Genomic DNA, 20,881 nt, shown 5'->3' on the forward strand with positions numbered 1-20,881 from the left:
TATAAATCCTTATGTCACAAAATGGGTTGCCAACTGGCTCACTGACAGAACCCATACTGTGAAAGTAGCAGACTCCAAATCCAACTTCAGACAAGTGGAGTGCCACAGGGTTCAGTCCTGTTTGGTATCTACTTTTCTGAAGTACAGGCTAACACAGAAGGTCTTTGGCTAATGAAGTTTGCCGATGACTGCAAACTAGGAGCCATAACTGAAACTCCTAACTATGTGGACCTCCTACAAAAGGGCCTCGCTGAGAGATGCCTGGTGTCAAAGCCATGGCCTCAAGCTCCATGCCAAAAAGTGCATTGTCATCCCCTTTGGTAAAAACTCTGTACCCATGAGCTACCACATTAAGTGGTAGTCTGCTTAACATTGAAAGTGTGATGAGAGACCTTGGGACACAGGTGGACAGTAGTGTCTCCTTTGATAATCACATCGCCACAGTAGTCGGGAAATACTTCTGCTTGGCACACCTCATCACAAAAGGTTTCTCATCCTGAAAGAGGTCATTGTTCCCATCTACTCGTCCCTCATTAGACCTATTGTATAGAGTAAAATGTCCCTTTTGGTATGTACCTCGCAAGACCTCTACAACTGGAAAGGCCACAAATACCTCACAAAGAGGATTGCTGGCCTCAAACGGATGCCCTACGCAGACAGTCTCAAAAACATCCAGCTTTACTCGGTCGTATATCGCCTAGTCTGAGGTGATCTCTGCCTAACCTACAAAGCTATGTCAAACCCAGATCTGTTGGACATGCTCCATTTAAAGAAATCCCAATCCCTCAAATCTACATTCTCTAGGGACCTAAACCTTGTCCCCACAATAAACAGAACTTGCTGGAGTGATAGATTCCTGTCCCAGAGACTTCCCATACTCTGGAATAAACTACCTATCTATATCAAACAAAGCTCCTCATTGGCACTCTTCAAGACAAATCTTGATGATTGGATGAGAAATAGGAAATTCACCCTGGGGATCACCTCTGTGGCTCTACTCGACAAGGGCACAGGAAAATAATTTTCTTGGGTGGCAAAAGCCAGGATACCTTTTTTGCTAGGCTTGTGTAGTCCCTAGGGCCGATAGCCTGGTACCTACCTATGAGCTACCACTGTGGCCCTTAGGGTAGCCATGCAGCCCAAATGTGACCCAGAAATTTGATTTATAAAGGGGGGGCAATTTGCTTTCTGCCTCTGTGTAGCAGAGACATAGGAGCCAGACCAAGGGCGAATTTCTGATTACCCATCCACTGGTCCAGTCTGCGTTTTAGATAGGGATAAGGATAAACTGTTTTATATGGAATGGGAACTGTCTGAGAAATGTATCGGACTCTCCAACATGTCCTATTTATGTCACTTGCAATATTTAGGTCTTTTTAATCTAGTAGTGATGATGCTATTTGTTTTGCAAGATGTCTTTTACACCAGGCAAAGATCACCTCTTTGTTCAGTACAGAGACTGGACATTAAGGGGATCAGCATAGGACCTTGTTTATTCTCTTTATTCCTTTTTGTAAGTAACTGTTCCAGTAACTTCATGTTTATGGTCCGGTACATACCAAAGGGGGTATTGTACTCTGCGTGTGGTGAGGGCTGAGTACAGTGGTATGATGATCTCTCTGGTCCTAAATGCCATGCCCTTGCTTAGAAGTTGAACAGCACAGAAGGATTTTCTTACTACCTTGTACACATGCTGGTCAAAGGCTAGAAAGGCTAGGTTACTATCTATACGAGTTTCCACATCCTTGACTAATGGGGTATTTTATCAAATGCTTTAACCAGATCTTCGTAGGCAGTATGCACAGTTTTCCCATCATGCATTGCTTTGGTTATCTTTCAGACTCTCTGCTTTGAGATATGATAGCTATAGTTGCCACTAAAGTATATTTATGTACTTTGGACCAAGTGCGTTGAATACAAAAGGTGCACAACTCTGGTGCATAGTTTTTTTTTATTTTCCGGAAACCGTTGTAATGAATAAATCTTAAAAAGCATCTGTTTAACAGTATAAAAAAAGGATCGGATTGAGATTAAGCAATGAATAGGGCACAATACCGTTAGGATTCATGTCTATAATTACACAAACTGGAGTTTTAGTTCTTGACTTGTAAGACCGATTCTAAAGGACTGCTGGTAGATTGTTGTAGCTTAATAAGAAGGTACAATCTCTGCTTAGAAGTTAATGCAATGTCTCCAAGTGTTAGTCATCAAGTTTATTAAATCAATTGGAACAGTTGTATGCCTTAAAGGTATTTTCTTAAAGATTATTTTATTTTTTCCTGTTTCATAAGAGATGTCCGATCTACAGTAATAAATACTGCCAAAGCTGTAATACTTACCATATTTCTCTAACTTTAACTTGGCAACAAGCTATGTTTAAATCTTGGCTATATTAGATCCGCGAATGCTCACAGTCGAATCCAACATTGACTCGTAAACGACGAAACCACAGAACATCATAGAGGTAAACGGAAATCTTCATAAGGGGAGTTTTCTGTTTACTTCAGTGTAGTGCGATCTCTGAGTTGGAATATTTTAATTAGTGGGGGGTGTGAGTGGTGCAGCCCCCACGTGGGGAGTGCAGGGGGGCTCCCCCCCCCCTTCTTAAAGCAAGTAGTTCTGTTTTTTTACTTTAAAATGTTTTTATTCGAGGTTACTGGTCTTTGATATGGTGTCTATCATATCTTATTCGAAGTTCAGTAACTTTGAGTATCTAATCTAGACCCGTTAAAAGCTTATCTTTTATAAAATATGCACTTTACCAGCTGTAGTATAGATCTGAGACTAAATTATGAGTAGACAGTGGCAGAGGATGTGCAGAATGTCAGTGTTTAGATTCTAAAAGCTGAGCAAGTTGGAAGAAAGCTTTGAAATGAACAGCTTTAAATATGCATTGTAAAATGTTAACAAGTATATAACTGTATAAAAGGGATTTTCCTGAAAAGCAGAATTCCAAAGATTGGTATTCAGTAATTACATGAGTCCCTTTGATAAAGTCCTAATAGGAAAACTATTTAGACTGCCTATGACTGGGTCTGTTTCTTTACCTCCTTTATCCATCCTATAGCCACTGACCTACCCTATAGACAGTGGTCTGTGCTAATTACTGGTCATATGCATCATATATGTAAATAACTGTTGTGCTAGCACTGTACTTGTACTCTGTCCTTCAGATGGACATACCGCATACAGTTTCCTGGTTAACGTATGCAAAGAAGTAATAATGGTACATGGTGGTGGGGGTGCAAGGCCATGCCAAGTAACAATGAATCTAGATGAGCAGTGCTTCTGAGTGGGGGGGGATATAACATCATAATTTATAAAGAAAGTCCATGGACAAGATTCTTCTTTCTGAGAAGTTCCACCTCTAGTATGATGAGGGATTCTTGATCGTTTCCTCTGTTTAAGAAGTTAATAAATATATTTGGGAGACTAGGACCTTCCCCATTCCATCAGTTGTACCCTGCTTTCACCCCCATTTTCTGTTTTGCTGTTCTCGCACCTTCTCTAGCAGTGGGGATGCAAGTCCATTTTGGCTGTTCTGGTTCCCGGTCAGGATTTTATCCTCCTACACAATGGAACCAGCTACAGCAGCCATGATTTGGCCTCCTTGGAACAGCCGTCATGAGAAGAATTTGTTTTTTGCTCTTAAAACACGTTTCTGATGTCCATGCAGTATTGGTGCAGAGAAGGTCAAGAAGAATGACTTGTGATCACTTACAAAAGTGTGTGTGTGTGTGTGTGTGTGTGTGTGTGTGTGTGTGTGTGTGTGTGTGTGTGTGTGTGTGTGTGTGTGTGTGTGTGTGTGTGTGTGTCAATATGCAGAAAACGTTTTATGGTCTTGAGTTGTGTTCTGTTAGTGGTTGGACTTGAAGTTTAATTGTACTTCTGATATTCATGCATGTTTGCTCCTTACATTTGTTTTATACTTTGTATTTTGCTGTAGTTATGGTTGAAAATGGAATGCACTTAATTTACCAAAATAGATAAATGGCAGGAACGTGTTCATCTGTTTATGGAGTCAAGCATTGCTTAGGAAAAATGATCACTTCAGTTTTCTGTTTAAACAAACACAAAAAGCCTCTGAATTTTGGCTCTACATATTCCCCTAGTCCTATAAATAGTTACTGTTTTATTTATGAACCATGTAGATGAGCTGGTTCACTAGTCCCCCCTTATGTAGGTGAGCTGGTTCACTAGCCCCCCCTTATGTAGGTGAGCTGGTTCACTAGTCCCCCCTTATGTAGGTGAGCTGGTTCACTAGTCCCCCCTTATGTAGGTGAGCTGGTTCACTAGTCCCCCCTTTATGTAGCTGAGCTGGTTCACTAGCACCCCCCTTATGTAGCTGAGCTGGTTCACTAGCACCCCCCTTATGTAGATGAGCTGGTTCACTAGTCCCCCTTTATGTAGGTGAGCTGGTTCACTAGTCCCCCTTTATGTAGGTAAGCTGGTTCACTAGTCCCCCTTTATGTAGGTGAGCTGGTTCACTAGTCCCCCTTTATGTAGGTAAGCTGGTTCACTAGCCACCCCCTTTATGTAGGTGAGCTGGTTCAGTAGTCCCCCTTTATGTAGGTAAGCTGGTTCACTAGCCACCCCCTTTATGTAGGTGAGCTGGTTCAGTAGCCCCCCCCTTATGTAGGTGAGCTGGTTCACTAGCCCCCCCCCCCTTATGTAGCTGAGCCAGACCTGAAGCAGTTCAAATACTTGTAGAGCAAGATACAGATAAACACAGTTGCTCTTTCTCTGTTGTGATACTTGTCATGTACTATGACATACATTTGCTTTAAAGTCATACGTTTAGTATTGCTGGTGTTTAACTTGCATTTAACATGATTGGTATGATAATGAGAGATGGCGTGTTTATCGCATCATACATATTTGTTTGGGTAACTGGCTTTGCCCAGCTGGGCCAGGCCTATTTCATTAGAGATCGATGCAAAAACATGAGTGAAAGTTTGGTGGTTTAAACAATTGCATATTCCTAATGCATTCAGGAATAGCATATTGACTGGTGCCACATTTCAACTACTTCAACTTTTTATTTAACAATTTTTTTTCACCCCTGTTGTCATCCTGACAGCTGCCCCAGTGCCCCAAATCCATGCTGAGTCTACCAGACACTCCAGTCATCTCCAGGTTATTACCAAAGTAAGTCGTGGCCAGCATGTGCACCCAGGAGAGATGGTGCTGTCCAGCCATCAGTTCAGGGGGATATACTTGTCCTAGCCCATTACTTGTGAGTATGTAAAGGGCAGACTGTGCCACCCAACCTCCGCACTTCCTCATGGGTCTACCGTTGGTTATGTTGCTCCATCTCTTCAGCCAAGTATTTACAGTTGGCTTCCCAGTCTCCTCTAGGAAGCACCTGTCACTCTGCAGGCCTTGCCCATACATCTCCTCCATCCTATAAGATAGGTATGGCTATCCTCCCTCCTTTCTGTTCTATTGGTCATCTTAAGCTGCTATTTGAACCAAAGTAGACTGGGCTGTAGTCAGTCCATTGTCTGTTTATGCCACTGGAGTGGCATTTAACAGTAGTTGTTGGCTCATAATAAATATAGAGTAGTAAATGCCATAAGAAAGTCATACAATGGAAAATGCAGGGTTGATTGAATGTAATCTGCTTACTAAGTAGTATCCCTGGCACAGCTGGTATTAAAAGTAATGTAATGGATAGCTTGGAAGTTCTGGTTAAAAATAGATGCCAATGTGGGTGAGGAGATCGTGAAAGCTGAACACTTGCATATAGACAGAGAGAATGGAGGGCGAGTAGTGGGTATGAGAAAATTTAAAGACTCAAGAGTGACAGGGAGTCAGCTTTGAACACCTGAATTGCATCTCCATTATGTGTTCCAGGGTTAAAGATGTGCATTGCATTTAATGTTAAGTGGATGGGGCCAATAATAAGAGTTACTGAAACGTAGGAGGTGGCTCCCTGGTTCTGTGACCGTTGCTGTTCCTGCTGGTAGTTTGCCTGCGCTAAAAGTAATTGACAAACATGTCACTGTTGACATTAATTCCAGAAAAAACTGGCATTAATTTCAACAAGAGAGAGAGAGAACAATTCCTAGTGAAAAGGCTAATCCTATATTTTTTGGCAGCTTCGATGTCATGTTTCCTTAGTCAGAGGATCTGACTTTTATTTCTAATGATTATGGGATTGAATCAATTTAAGAATTTTTTTACACAGCAATGGTGATTATACAAATGCATATATTAGTTTCTAATGTATGTTAGAATTGGTTTTAGAGAACAATATTTTTGATTATGTGTTTTTATTTTTTATTTTTTTTGGCAAAAACTAGGTGTTGCATTGAGAACACCCTGTGAATTTAGTTTTCAATTTTATTATAAGCTCTTTGTAGACTAGGTCTTTATTTTGTGGAATGGATCATGTGAATTGTTAAAAATTGTTTTTTGGAATGTTTTAGCACATGCTTTAGATTTATTTTACACTATTCTAATAAGATTGTAGATTTTCTTGATGTTTTACTATCAGTCCAAGAAATATATGTCTAGGATACATAACCATGATAATCATAAGGCTAATGAGCAGTTAATAAAATATTTTCAGATAGAGTATGCGGTCAGTATGAAATCCAGCATCTTTCATCTGAAGCTTGTACTCCTGAGACTGACCAAATGTAGAGCATTATTTTGGCAGAGGTGTAAAATCCAGTATTAGGAAAAACGATAGCCTTTCATAAAACTAAAGGTGAAGTACCTCTTGCCTGCAGTAGTTACATCAAGATAGTATGTGATATTGTTGGTAGGAATTGGCCAGTTTTCCTCTTGTATGATAAAGTAAAAGAAATAGTGGGAGACCAACTTTTGTTTTTTTTTTAAGAATAACCTTTTACTTGGAGAGCTCTGCTATGGCCCCTGTACAAGATGGGATTTAAGATCTTTCTGATTGGTCCATTTAGATTTAAATTGCTTGTTTCTTTTTTGTTGACTATCTAAAGAAGCACGCTTATCCGTTTTATTAAACTGGATGTTCTTGGTCATGATGGCCACTCTGTGTTTTCTTTGCGGTTCAAGTATGTCAGATGCTAAGGATTTTTTTTTACCAAGTTAAAAAAAAAATTGGTATAAGTCTCTTAAATCTAATTACAATTTTGTAACTTTGGATGTGGAATCGCTGTTTACAGTTCTTCCCTATTGGATAGGACTAGAACCAATAAGATGCATCTTGAGTAGATGTACAGATTTGACTAAAGATAAATATGATCTCCAATCTTACCGGAAATTGGACTGGAGCACCACATATACTTCACCTTTAATAATAAAAGTTGCCATGCACACCCCTGGAAAACACATTTGATAATTTTGTATGAATTGAAGTTGCAACATGTACTTGGATCACATACAATTTAAGAATTCTGTTTTTTTTTTTTTTTTCTTTTATATACACACTTTGTGGATTTATGGGGTTCTGATGAAACAACCCTAAAATCCTATATTGATCCATTAGAAAATATTACAGCTTTTTTGCAATTTGACTTTAATTCCTTGACACGAGTACTTTATACACGTTTGCAAAACAAACGTCCATAGAAACAAAAATCCATAAAACAAAAATGTATAAGAAAAATGTAAAGAAATGTATTTACATAGAGCGCATGCATCTATGGTTAATTTCGAAGTACATCTTAAAGTCAGGTGGTGATCATCTTGACTCTAAGCATAAAAGTCAACATTTTAAAACATTATGTAAATACTTTGCCCAGTGGGGCTATAAAGAGAGAGAGATGCAACATGCTGTCATTTTATTTTTCTAGTGAAAGAAACTAGTATGAAACCATACTTTTTATAGATCAAATAAATGAAGCTATTAATGCATCAGATGCATTTGTTAGTAAAATGTCTGTTATTACATACCTTACTAGGGATTTTAAATATATATGTATGGTATATAAATAAATTGGGAGTATTGTTACTCTTCTTTCAGGCATACACTTGAGAGTTGCTATTCCTCCTAAGTTTGTATTTAAGAAAATTAAATCTCTGATATCAACTGTTACGAAAAACATTATAAAAGACAAAAATATGAGAGAAAAGGTACATATCCATGTTTTAGAATATAATTTATAATATGTACCGCTACTTATATAAATCCTCCTGTTGCAGTAAAGGTACATTATTCATACCTATTTGCAGACTTTAATATCACAAATGTTTCCTACACTAAAGAAGTACAATATTCTGCCTTTTATATAAGCAAAACTAACAGAAAATTAGAATAACTCTTGGCACAGCATGTGTATGACATAAAGAAAATGTAACCTGAATAATGGTGTTGCTAAACATTCATCTACGAATTAAATCAACCTACATTTTAAAGTTTTGGTTCTACAGTTGTTTAAGTATTAGGATGGGAGATGGAGATGCAGTTAGTAACACTGAAAGTAAAGAATATGAATGGGTAACCAGGATGAATGCATTATGTTGCCCTAGTTTAATTCCTTTAAGCCCTTTGTTTTAACACTGATCATGTGATTGTCTAAATTGATTTATGTGGTATTTTAAATCACTTGGAGATTTTTTTATGTCAAAGCTTGTGGATTTTATGAAATTCTTATAGCACATCACAAACTGTATAAAAACAAAGAAAAGTACACTTTTTTTGTTTTATTTGTTTAAAATTGTGTGTGGGTAGATGTGTGTGATGGAAGAAAGACCTATAAATCTACTTCATTGCAAACTTGCTTAGTAACCTCTTGGATCGAAATAACACACCAAAAAATGTAAAAAAATACCTAATGGATATTACACTTGTAAAAAAAAAAATAAAAACACGACCATCCAAGTATTTTTTAATCCACACACTAAGCGCTTTCACCATCAACACATGGCATCATCAGAGTGAATGGAATCAAATTATTCCCTTGCTTTTATACATAATGTTAAAACAATGCTCTAATTGGCCAACACCATAATTACCTTGTTCTTGAGCATATGTCCCCACCCAAAACAAAAAAGACCATAGTGAAGAACTTCTCTAAAGCAAACTTCACACTACTCAAGACTGGTGTGGTATCCTTCAAGGCCCCTGAGCCAGAGGAAACCACAACCCAAGCTGCGGAAGCCCTTACAAATGCCTTCTATGAACACCTCCAGGACTGCATGGATCAGGCAATCCCAAATAAAACCAAGACTCTTTCCACAAAGGGCAAACGTCCAGTCTGGTGGACCCCAGCCATTAACAAACTTTACAATAAGAGGAGAAAGCTATTACATGATAGAACAAAATCCATAAAAGGGAAGTCACCCCTGATTATTATTAGTAAAAAAATACGAGCACTCATAAAATCAACTAAGGCCAATTTTGAGAGAAAAATTGCCATGGATTCAAAGGACAATCATAAGGCCTTTTTCAGCTATGTTAGGAACCTGGGTTGAAACTCCCAGATATGCTCAGAATTAGTCCAAAATGATACAAAAATCACTGAACCCACAGACATTGCCAACATACTGGCAGACAGGTTCAGTGCAAACTTCACCCCCCTCTTCCCCCCCCCCCCCCTAAAGGAGAGAACTATCCCAGCCGAGTGTAGCCTCCCGGACATCTCAAATGCGCAGGTGAAAGCTGCTCTCTCTAAAGCTAAAACACAGCATCAATGGGACCGGATGGTGTCCCCGGCTGTGTGCTACATGAGCTAAATGAGGAATTAAACCCGTACATAAGGCAGATGTTTAATCTCAGCCTTACCACAGGATACGTGCCGATGGAGTGGCGTGCGGCAACTGTGGTCCCACTCCACAAAGGCGGCCTCACGGACCCTGGTAATTACCGCCCCATAAGCTTAACAAGTCTAGTCTGCAAAGCATTGGAGATGATCATAATGGAGCTCCTAACCAAAGCTATATGGCACTAGCAGACATTGGCCCCGACCCAGTTTGGCTTTGGCAAGGGAAGATCATGCCTTTTGAACTTGGTCGACTTCTTGAAACAGTCACCAAGGCCATTGATGAGGGAAAGGCAGTCCATACAGCCTACCTTGACCTTGCAAAGGCTTACACAATACCCCACTCGGTATTGTAGAAAAACTTACCAGCTTAAATGTAAACCCATATGTCACAAGATGGGTTGCAAACTGGCTTAAGGACAGAACCCACAGGGTTAGAGTTGCTGGCGCTGTGTCAGACTCCAAGCCGGTCACAAGTGGTGTCCCACAGGGCTCAGTCCTTGGCCCCCTATTGTTTGGCATCTACTTCTCAGAAGTACAGGCCAACATGGGAGGACTTTGGCTGACAAAGTTTGCAGACGACTGCAAACTGGGCGCCATAGTGGAAAGTGCATCGGACACTGATATCCTTCAGAAGGGACTCACGGAAACAGCTGGTGCCAGAGCCATGGCCTGAAGTTAAACGCCAAAAAATGTATAGTCATACCCTTCGGGAAAAACAAGGTAACCCCAAGCTACCATATAGGTGGCAATCCACTAAGCACAGAAGAGGTTATCGGGGACCTGGGGACCCAAGTTGACAGTGGCCTTTCTTTTGACACTCACATTGCTAAAGTGGTTAGAAAGACCTTCTACATTGCCCACCTGATCATGAAGGGATTCACATCCAGATCTAGTGAGGTCATTGTTCCCTGTACTCTTCACTTATCAGACCAATGTTAGAGTACAATGCCCCATTTGGGATGTATCTCACCCGACATCTGCAGCAATTGGAGAGACCCCAAAAGTTCCTCACCAAAAGGATAAAGGGACTCCAAAATCTGTCATATGCTGCCAGATTAAAGAAACTCCAGCTCTATTCAGTCGCATACAGTCTGCTCAGAGGTGACATGTGCCTGACATACAAGGCCATGTCCAACCCGGAATTAATGGACATGCTCCACCTCAAAAAATCCAAGTCCACCAAAACCACTAGAGCAAGCGACTTAAACCTTAGCACGGATATAAATAGGACGTGCTGGAGGGATAGATTTATCACTCAGAGACTCCCTATGCTGTGGTATAAAATCCCGGTCCATGTGAGGCAGAGCACCTCGCTGACTCTTTTCAAGAGAAATCTAGACCTGTGGATGGGAGATCGTAGGTTTACCCCGGGAATCATCTCTGTGTCACTGCTGGACAGAGGCACAACAAACTAATGGGCACAGTATTTTTTCATATAAGGGGTGGCGTAAGCCACAAAAATTTTGGGCTAGGCTTATAAATGCCTTAGGGCAGATAGCCTAGTATAAACCTATGAACCTATGTCAGGCTATTCCATACAGCTTGTGCACTTATAAAAACTGTCTTGTGAAACATACATTTCTACAAAATTAGAGCATTGTTTTAACATTATGTATAAAAGCAAGGGAATAATTTGATTCCATTCACTCTGATGATGCCATGTGTTGATGGTGAAAGCGCTTAGTGTGTGGATTAAAATGTTTCGGAATACTTGGATGGTCGTGTTTTTTATTTTTTGCTTAGTAACCTCTTTGAATGGAAGTAAGGATAATTATAGTAGTGGTTGGGTAGATGAAAAGGAAATTTTCAAAGACACAAAGTTGATTACGTTTTTGTTTTGTAGACAGCCATTTACTTAGAAGTATCAGTCATCATGTCAGATTAAAGATTCTGTGCTTGGTCTTAATATCAGTAAGATCACATAACCGAGCACTTTTTTTTATCAAAAATCTTAAGTGAACAACATTTATTTGCTTGGAGACCTCGAGATCTTGGTAACAAAACCTCAGCAAGAGGAAGATCAGTAAAAATGTTGTCTCCTTTTACTTCTGAATTGAAAATTTGCTTGTTTGTGCCCTATCCGTTTTAAAATGTAGATATTTTGATTCACTGAAACAGGGTTTGGGAAATGGTTGAATATCCTTCTACTGTCTCTTCTCCCAAAGGACATGTAGATGCATGGTATTCTGCATGCATTGGGTACATGACTGTTTCTCACTTGCCCACATTGAGTGCTAGTAAGGTGAAGATACAGATACGTAGGAAGGCTGTAATATCTAATGTGTGACATTTTATTAACCTGTCATAACACCCCTTAACATTGATTGACCATCCTCCTCCTTTTGATCCTTTGTGAAACAGAGCCTGAAACATAAAGCACTAACCATTTGTATAGCTTTTTAGAGACTCTAAGCAGTCATGTCATGATTATAAGGTTCTAAGTCCTGCAGAAAACTCTACACAAGGTTAAGATTTCCAGCCTATGGAAATAGCATACCACATTACCTTCCTCCAACAGATGGGAAGGTTAATATAATTTAAACGTTTTAACAGCCGTGGTGGTGCAGCGGTAGCATTGTTGCCTCACAGCAAGAGGTTCTCCTGTTTGATTCTCAGCTGGAGTGCCTTCTGTGTGGAGTCTGCATGTCCTCCCAGCGGTAGAGTGGCCTCCGAAAAACATGCATGAACGGGCGTACCTTCACTGAAGGTTGGGCGCCAGGCTGGCAACTCGGTACCATAAAAATTTACTTCCAATCGTTAGCGGACTGGAGTTCCACTGTGGCGACTCCAAACCGGGAAAAGTCAAAAAGACAAACCTCTATCTCTTTGCTCATGTCACTATTTCTCTATAGAACATTGATCTGCATTCCAGCTTTATAAAGCAAGTCATTCTTTAAAAGTAAATGCAGCTTAAAAAAAAGTTTTGAGTACAAAGAGGTGTAGCTATAATGCCCCATTTCCTGGCAAGTTTCTCTAGTGGTAATGTCCGAGAATGCTTGCAGAGCAAGAGGCTTGTCTTGTATAAGGCAAGGGAAACATTAAATTGCTGTGTGCTGCATATTGCCCACCTTGTAAAGCATTTTTGAGTATCTGATTTACAAATGTATTAGTTTTGATGGGTTTAATATTTGCATTGATTTTTTTTTCTCCATTTGTAATTTACTGAAATATGTAAAAATGATTTTACTCCAGAATTTTATTAATATTGTTATTGCATACGTGCATTTTTAATACAACAGAGGCTGCAAATTCCCAGAATATATTTACACTGCTATATATATATATATATATATATATATATATATATATATATATATATATATAATTTTTTTTACAGATTATTAATTAGACGATGCATTAAATGGGGAAAAAAAATTCCCATAATGGGATAACATCTGTTAAGGGTAAACGGACAGATTTGTTATGGGTACTAAAAATTGAAAGAATTGAGGAAATCGTATTTAAAAGGTGAGACTGACTTTTTAATGATTGTGAAAGCAATATTGGGTCACAGTTCAGTAATAGGAAACAACCTGTCGTAGTTTAATTCCAGGTGCAAAAGGACAGTGCTGGCTTGCAGGTAGTGCAGGTAGGGTGCTATCTTTTAAGTATGAATCTTAAATTCACGTGTGCTATTAGTTTTCATTGTCCCATTGAAACAGGTGTGGCTGTTTTTCTTTCCTTTATCCTGAACAGCAGTCAGGAAGCTGTTTCATTCTGCTAAAAGCACACACACTGTGTTACAAATTTCTAGAAATGTAGTCTTTGTAATGTGGATGTAAATTTTTACAAATGACACAAGTGCATGCTTTGGGGAGTGCTAACAATATTATTGCAAAAAGTCCTTTTTCAGTTTTCATGTGGATTCCTTTTTTTGTTCAGATGAAAACCGTTGGCTTCTCCTTAAGTGTCTTCCTTCCAGTACACAAGTAAAATACTAAAACATTCAAATGCAGGATATTTTGATATACATGTTAGTTCACCTTTAACAGCACAGTATATCTGAGAAATGGGCACAGCTCGCCTGAACAATTCTTCAGAGTTTACGATTTTTCATTATTTGCAGATGTTCATCGTGTTACACTGCTATAGTCATTACACTTGGGTTATCCTGCTGTCGGGCAGTTCCCCAGCCGGCCCAAGTTCCAAAGTCTTGGTCTGGCGTCGGTTGCTGTCGCCTCCTCCCTGACGTCAGTGCGATGGGTGTATACAAGATGCAGCCAACGCCATTTTCTTCAGTCTTTCTTGCCACGCGGTGCCCAAAGCAAAAGCAGTTCGCAAGTGCCGGTCGGCCGTCTCCTGAGATTTTCATTTCGAATCCAGAACCAAAGTCTTCTACAAAGCTAAGTACCCCATTGGGGAAACTTTTTTTTCTTGCCTCAGACCAATGTCAGTAAAAGTTAACTGTATTTATTGTGGGAAGCAAATACCTCAATAAGGATTTCCATTCCTATTGTATCCCATGCCTAAGCCCTGACCACGCCATCACTGGTCGTCTGTTTTGTGCTAGGTTTAACAAGCGCACTATTAAATGTCTGTTTGATTTTGCCCGGCATTATTTTGGTAGAAATTTCAATTATACCATGCCGTCGGAACTTCCAACTGAAATGCACAAAAAGTGCAAAGACAAGTATAGGCATCCGAGGCACAAAACTGACGACGAAGCCTCTTCTAGGCCAGTCGCTGGTTCTCCGGTTTTCAGCGAGGTGCCTTCGCAGCCCCTGACTACTGCTTTTGTAGAACCTCAAGCCGCCTCTGACTCCCACGTGGAGATGGCTGGGCCTTCGGACGTACAAGTTCTTCAGCCTACCAAGACTAACCTTTCAGAGGCATTCGAAGTAGCTGAGCAACCCACAGCTACAGAGGGTGTCTTCAGACCTACTCAGTTAAGCATTAAACCCTCAGCCAAGTCTAAGCTTTCTTTAAAGTCAAAAAAACAAATACAGCTTTCTGCCGGACAGGCCTCCATGCCTAAAACAAATGCTCAAAATGGCTGAAGACCTAATCACTCTGATCAGGGGGTCCCATCCCCCTCCTGATAAAAGGCCTAGACAGGATGCAGACTATGACTCATCCGACCAGGTGTCCATCTCTTCTGATTCATCCTCAGACCTAGGATACTCTATACCCCCTTATGAGGATTCTGATGCTTAGGAATTAATCCCATCAGCCTCACCCCCTGAGGAATAAATCCCATCAGCCTCACCGCCTGAGGACTACTCCTTTGGGGAAACCCTACATACCATGAGGGAGCATTTCCACTGGGAAGGCCAGGATTATTCAGAATCCAAGAAAAGGCTCAGACTTCCTTTTATTACCTCAACAGAGACCCCTTGCTATTCCGCCAGTGTTGGATATTGTGGATGATGTGTATACTGAATCCAGCTTAAATCCTGATTCCTTACCTCCAGCCCGTGTTAAACCTGATAGGTACTAGAGAGTCCCTGACTCGCATAAATTTCTGTATAAAAGCCCTGTAGCTGATCCTGAAACTATTTCTCAGGGACCCAAAGGAGTTTAAGGGCTCATCAGCCAAGAATCCAGTTCCCTCTGACTGAGATTCCAGAGCATTAGACAGATGGGGAAAGAAAGTCTATAGTTTGCAACTTTAGCAATGAGACCCTTAAATTGCCAGTTTCACATGCTAAAATATCAGCAGTTTTTACTGTCTCAGTTAAAACAAAAAATGCTTGCAGAACCAGATCCTCCTAATTTTAAAGAAATGCAGGATTTATTGCATGCAGCTGAACAAGTGGGAAAGCATACTTTGCAATGTGGTTTTGATTCTCTAGAGGCCTCCTGCAGAGCAGCAGTTACAGGCTCTGTCATTAGAAGACATGCTTGGTTAAAAGAACATACGTTACCAGATCATGTTAAAGCAAAATTATTGGATGCACCTTTGCAGCAGGATGTGTTTGGAGTTAAGGCAGAAGAGGTATTAAAGAAAATGGAGGATAAGGCAAAATCTATGCAAATGGTGAAGGATTTCTTACAGGGTCAGCCTCCTAGATTTAGCAGAAACTGGCCAACTAAGAATTGGCCCTTTCCAATTACAGACTGACCTCAAAGGGGAAGATAGATGTCCAAGAGGTAGAGGTCAAACACAAGGTACTTACAGGCCTCGACAATGTGTTGCATCAGGCCAGAAAGAAGGGGAAGACAGGCCCCAACCATATAAAAAACAGCTCCAGTGACTTCCCACTACAGCTGCCAAACAAATCCTTCTTGGGAGTTAAACTGGCACTCTTCTACCACAATTGGCAAATAATCACCAAAGACAAATGGGTTCTCAACATTGTATTTCAAGGTTACAGGTTCCACTTTCACACTCTACCAAGGTTCAAAGGAATGCAAAACCTGCCACCAAATCAATGGGCAGAGGCTCAAAAACAAATTACAGCACTCATGGATATGAGAGCTATTCAAAAGGCACCATCACAGGAGCAAGGACAAGGATTTTACTCAAGACTCTTTCTGGTACTTGGAAAGGACAAAGGCTGGAGGCCCATTCCGGATCTTTCATCTCTAAACCGTTACCAGGATGTTCCGAAATTCAAAATGTTGACATTACAGCAGCTTCTTCCCATGCTGGGCAAGAAAGCTTGGCTCATGACTTTGGACCTCAGAGGCATACCTGCATGTTCCTATCGGACAAAACTGCAGAAGATACCTCCGATTCATAGCGGGTTCAATGCACTGCCAATTCTCTGCACTGCCCTTTGGCTTATCTACTGCACCCAGGGTCTTCACAAAGTGCCTGGCACGAGTAATTGCATTTTGCAGACAGAAAGGAATTCAAATTTATCCATACCTGGAAGACTGCCTGATTCAAGCAGAGAGCTAGGACATTCTTCTAAAGCATCTGGCATTTGTAAAACAATTAAGTTGCCTGGGGTACACAGTAAACGAAAAGAAATCAAAACTAGTGCCCTCGCAAGAGATTATATTCCTGGGTGCCAGCTTGAGCACAATGGCCCAGATGGCTTATCTCCATGCCAGACAAATGAGGAAAACTGACTCGGTACTTTCAATTGATGGCAACGAAGACGCAACTCCCTGCAAGAAAAAGTCTGCAGGCCTTGGGTTACATGGCATCTTGCATATTACTAATTCCATATGCCAGACTGCATATGAGGACACTACAATGGTACCTAAAGAATGTATGGTCTCAACACTGTCAAAGTTTGGAAACAGTTATACCACCAATCCCTTGCCTTCAACAGGAGTTTCAATGGTGGGCTCGAGCTTGTCACCTCAACACGGGACAGCCTTTTACACAACCCACAGCCAGGCAAACGCTGACAACAGATGCATCGGATTATGCCTGGGGAGCACACATGGCAGGCAAATGTATTCAGGGCACGTGGCCTGCAGAACCAAGGCATCTTCACATCAATCAAAGAGATGCTAGCTGTACAAAATGCCCTTATAGCTTTCAAGGACCTGCTGCATCCAGGACAGCTACTACTAAAGACAGACAACACCACAGTTATGTGGTACATAAACAAGCAAGGGGGCACTCACTCTTACTCCCTATGCAGACAAGCTATGACCTTGTGGAACACAGCTATAAACCTTCAAGTTCATCTGCAAGTGCAATTCCTGCCGGGAGAGAAAAACACACTGGCAGATGACTTAAGCAGAAACATCATAGATCCCCATGAATGGGAGTCTAATCCACAAATATTCAGAATAACACAGAAATGGAGCCCGGACATAGATCTGTTTGCATCCCCAATAAACTGCCAGCTACAAAAATTCTGCACAAGGAGTTACCATCCACAAGCATGGAAAGTGGATGCCCTCTCATTCAGCTGGGAGAACCTACAAGTATACGCTTTCCCACCACTGCCTCTCCTGCCAAAGGTACTCCTAAAAGCCAGGCAAGAAGAGCCAAAGATGATCCTGATTGCACCAGACTGGCCACGCCAGCACTGGTACCCAATCTTAAGGAGCTTAGCACAAGAACCACCCTGGATTTTGCCTCAAATCCCACATCTGCTGACTCAGCACAACAAACAAATACTACACAGCCAGCTAAAGACCTTAAACCTAGCTGCATGGAAGATTCCTTAGTCAAGCAAGCAACGCCTTTCTCCAAAGCTGTTATGGATGTCATTCTGGAGGCCAGAAGGCCTAGTACCAGGAAAGCCTATTCAGGTAAATGGAAGAGATTCTGTGCCTGGAACCAATCTCACAGCCTTGACCCTCTTGTCCCAAACATTCCTCTGAAACTACAATACTTAACTAAGATGCTGGACAAAGGACTCTCTTCTCATCCATCAAGATCCATGCCTCTGCCATCTCTGCTCATCACAACACGGATTCACCAATTTTCTCTAATCCTCTCTTAAAACAGTACCTCAGAGGGGCTAAAAACATAAGACCGCCCCGTAGAGCACCTACTCCAACTTGGGACCTCAACTTTGTTTTGGAGAAGCTAACCTCCTTTTGAGCCAGCCAGCACAACAGAATTAAAATACATCTCTTGGAAAACTGTTCTGCTCCTGGTAATAACATCAGCACGAAGAGTTTCATAATTACAGGCACTAATGACAGTGGAACCTTTCCTCATTTTCCACCAGGACAGGGTGTCTTTTTAAGAACTAACCCTACTTTTATGCCAAAGGTGGTATCCAGTGTGGCTCTAAACCAAACTATTCACCTGCCAACTTTTTATCCTAAACCACAGAATAAAGGGGAGAGACTACTGCACTCTTTGGACATTCACAGGCAGTTATGCTTCTAGTTGGACAAAACCAAAGCTTTCAGAAAACCTGAGCAATTATTGGTAGCATATGCTGCAGGAGCACAGGGAAAAGCTATTTCAAAACAGACTATTTCAAAATAGATAGGACATTGTATACATTTCTGCTACACATACCATGGAAAACCTGTTCCTAGCAGCATTAGATCTCACTTTCCCCAGGCAACAGCCACTTCAACTGCCTACCTCAGGGGAGTACCTATCGAGGACATTTTGGAAGCGGCAACTTGGAGTTCTGTACATACCTTTACCAAGCATTACCATCTGCCTCGATACTCTAAATCCAGAGCTGGCTTCGCTACTGCAGGGCCTTAGTCACCCCTAATGCCTTATAGATCCAGCCTCCCTACCTCAGCTTTGGGATTCTACCCAAGTGTAATGACTGCAGCAGTGTAACACGATGAACATAGTACAGTTTTGTACCTACCATAAATGTAGATGTTCAAGTGTATACACTGCTGCAGTCCAGGTTACCCTCCCTCCTTCCCCTCTTACTGGCTGGTACGTACCTATGTCTTCTACCCTTACTACCTGTGGGGAGTATTTGCTGGTAGCTGTAAGTTGTTTTTTTGCTTTTCTTATGTATGTTTTATTAGCAATTGGAATTGCCTACCTATTTAGGGGCACCTGACATCTGGGGCAAGAAAAACTGAAGAAAATGGCATCGGCTGCATCTTGCATACCCCTGTCGCACTGACGTTAGGGAGGAGGCGATGGCAACCGACACCGGACCAAGACTTTGAACTCAGGCCGGTTCCAAAGTGTAATGACTGCAGCAGTGTATACACTCTCTACATTTATGGTAGGTTCAAAACTGTACTTTCTACATTTATGGTAGGTACAAAACTGTACTTTTTTTTTCTTTGATTTGTCACTGTGCAACATCAGCAGGTTCAATAACTTACAAACCCTGAACTTTAGCAGTAGGGGGTGACCATTGCATGAAGTCTCCTCAGAGGAAGAAAGGTGTGTCTGTATCTGAAAAAGGAGATGCGTTCATACCAAATATTTTTGCATGAAGCTGTTGCTAGTCCATGAACTCTATTGAAGTTTTATTATGATCACTGAGTGCGTATGTCTCTGCAGTACCCCTGGGGTACAGCCAGAAGAATGTTGTTGCTGCAAAATGAGAAGCACTAATATTGCAGATGTCCATAGCAGGAGGACAGATGGTGCCAATGAACTATGGGAGTGCTAAAGGAAGTGGATTTATTCAAAGACAGTATTCGGATATCTGTTTTAGATTATTACTATTATTGAGGTATTTTACAAACATTGAGGTCACTTTTTTCTTAATACACCTTTTGTTGCTGTCATAAAATATTTTCATGTATTTATGTTAAATGAAAATTATTCTAGTCTCCTGACTATGCATGTTTTTCTTATTTAACTTTAGACTGCCTCTACTTAACTTCTTTCTCTATCAACAATGTAATATTTTCTCAGAGCAAGCTAACCTTATCCATTTTGATTACTCCAACCTGTTTCTGAGCAATTTATGTAACTTCAGACTGTAAATTATAAACTTGAATGTGTGTTTTTTGTATCCCTTACAGACAAAAATTTGAAGCTTTTTAAATGCAATAAATGTCCGGTACAAGCAACCTTCCCTTGTAGACTGCCTAGTTCTCGAATCAGTAACTGCAAAAGTGATAGTTTTTAAATAATTCTGACTTCCTACCATCTCTGACAGTTGTGACAGTGTATTATGTTCATGAACAACTCTCTCTAAACCATTTAGTGGCTTTGTTTTGTGAAAAACTTCATTAAAATTTAATCGCACATCTTTCACTTTTTCCTTAGTTTCAGTTTGTTTGTGTCTTTCGGCTTTTCCCGGTTAGGGGTCGCCACAGCGGAACTCCAGTCCGCTAATGATTGGCAGTAGATTTTTTACGTACTGGCTTGCTGCCCGGGCCTAATGCACAACCATTCTTGTAAAAGCCTGCCTTTGCTTTATACACACTAATTGGGTCTCCCCTTCTCTGTCTGTGTGATACAGAACATAATTTCAACAAGTCAGTGAAACATAACCCTATATTAATTTTGTATATCTGCTTTGTTTTTAGTAAGTATGATCTAATATTGTAAATCAAATTGGAGACAAGTATGTAGTTTTTTTTTTTTTTTTTTTTTTTTTTTGGAACTGTCTCTCATACATACTTTATAGTTTTGCTATATTCCTTTACAACCAACTCCATATGCTTGGTGAAGTTTATCTCGTGCGTTTTGACACATTCTATCAATGTAGTTCTTGTTTGCTTGTTTTTTTTGATATGCTAAGTTTTCTGTTGCCCACCTGTAGAGATCTTGTACACCAGGTTACACTTTGACATCCTCAACAGCCTATTTTAAGGACATCTTCTTAAATGCAAAAGAAGACATCTGATGCAATGTTTTTATATCGTCCAAAATATAAACTGAG

Source organism: Protopterus annectens, chromosome 13.part0 (genome assembly GCF_019279795.1).
Source record: "Protopterus annectens isolate FY-2018-M chromosome 13.part0, PAN1.0, whole genome shotgun sequence".
Taxonomy (NCBI): domain Eukaryota; kingdom Metazoa; phylum Chordata; order Ceratodontiformes; family Protopteridae; genus Protopterus; species Protopterus annectens.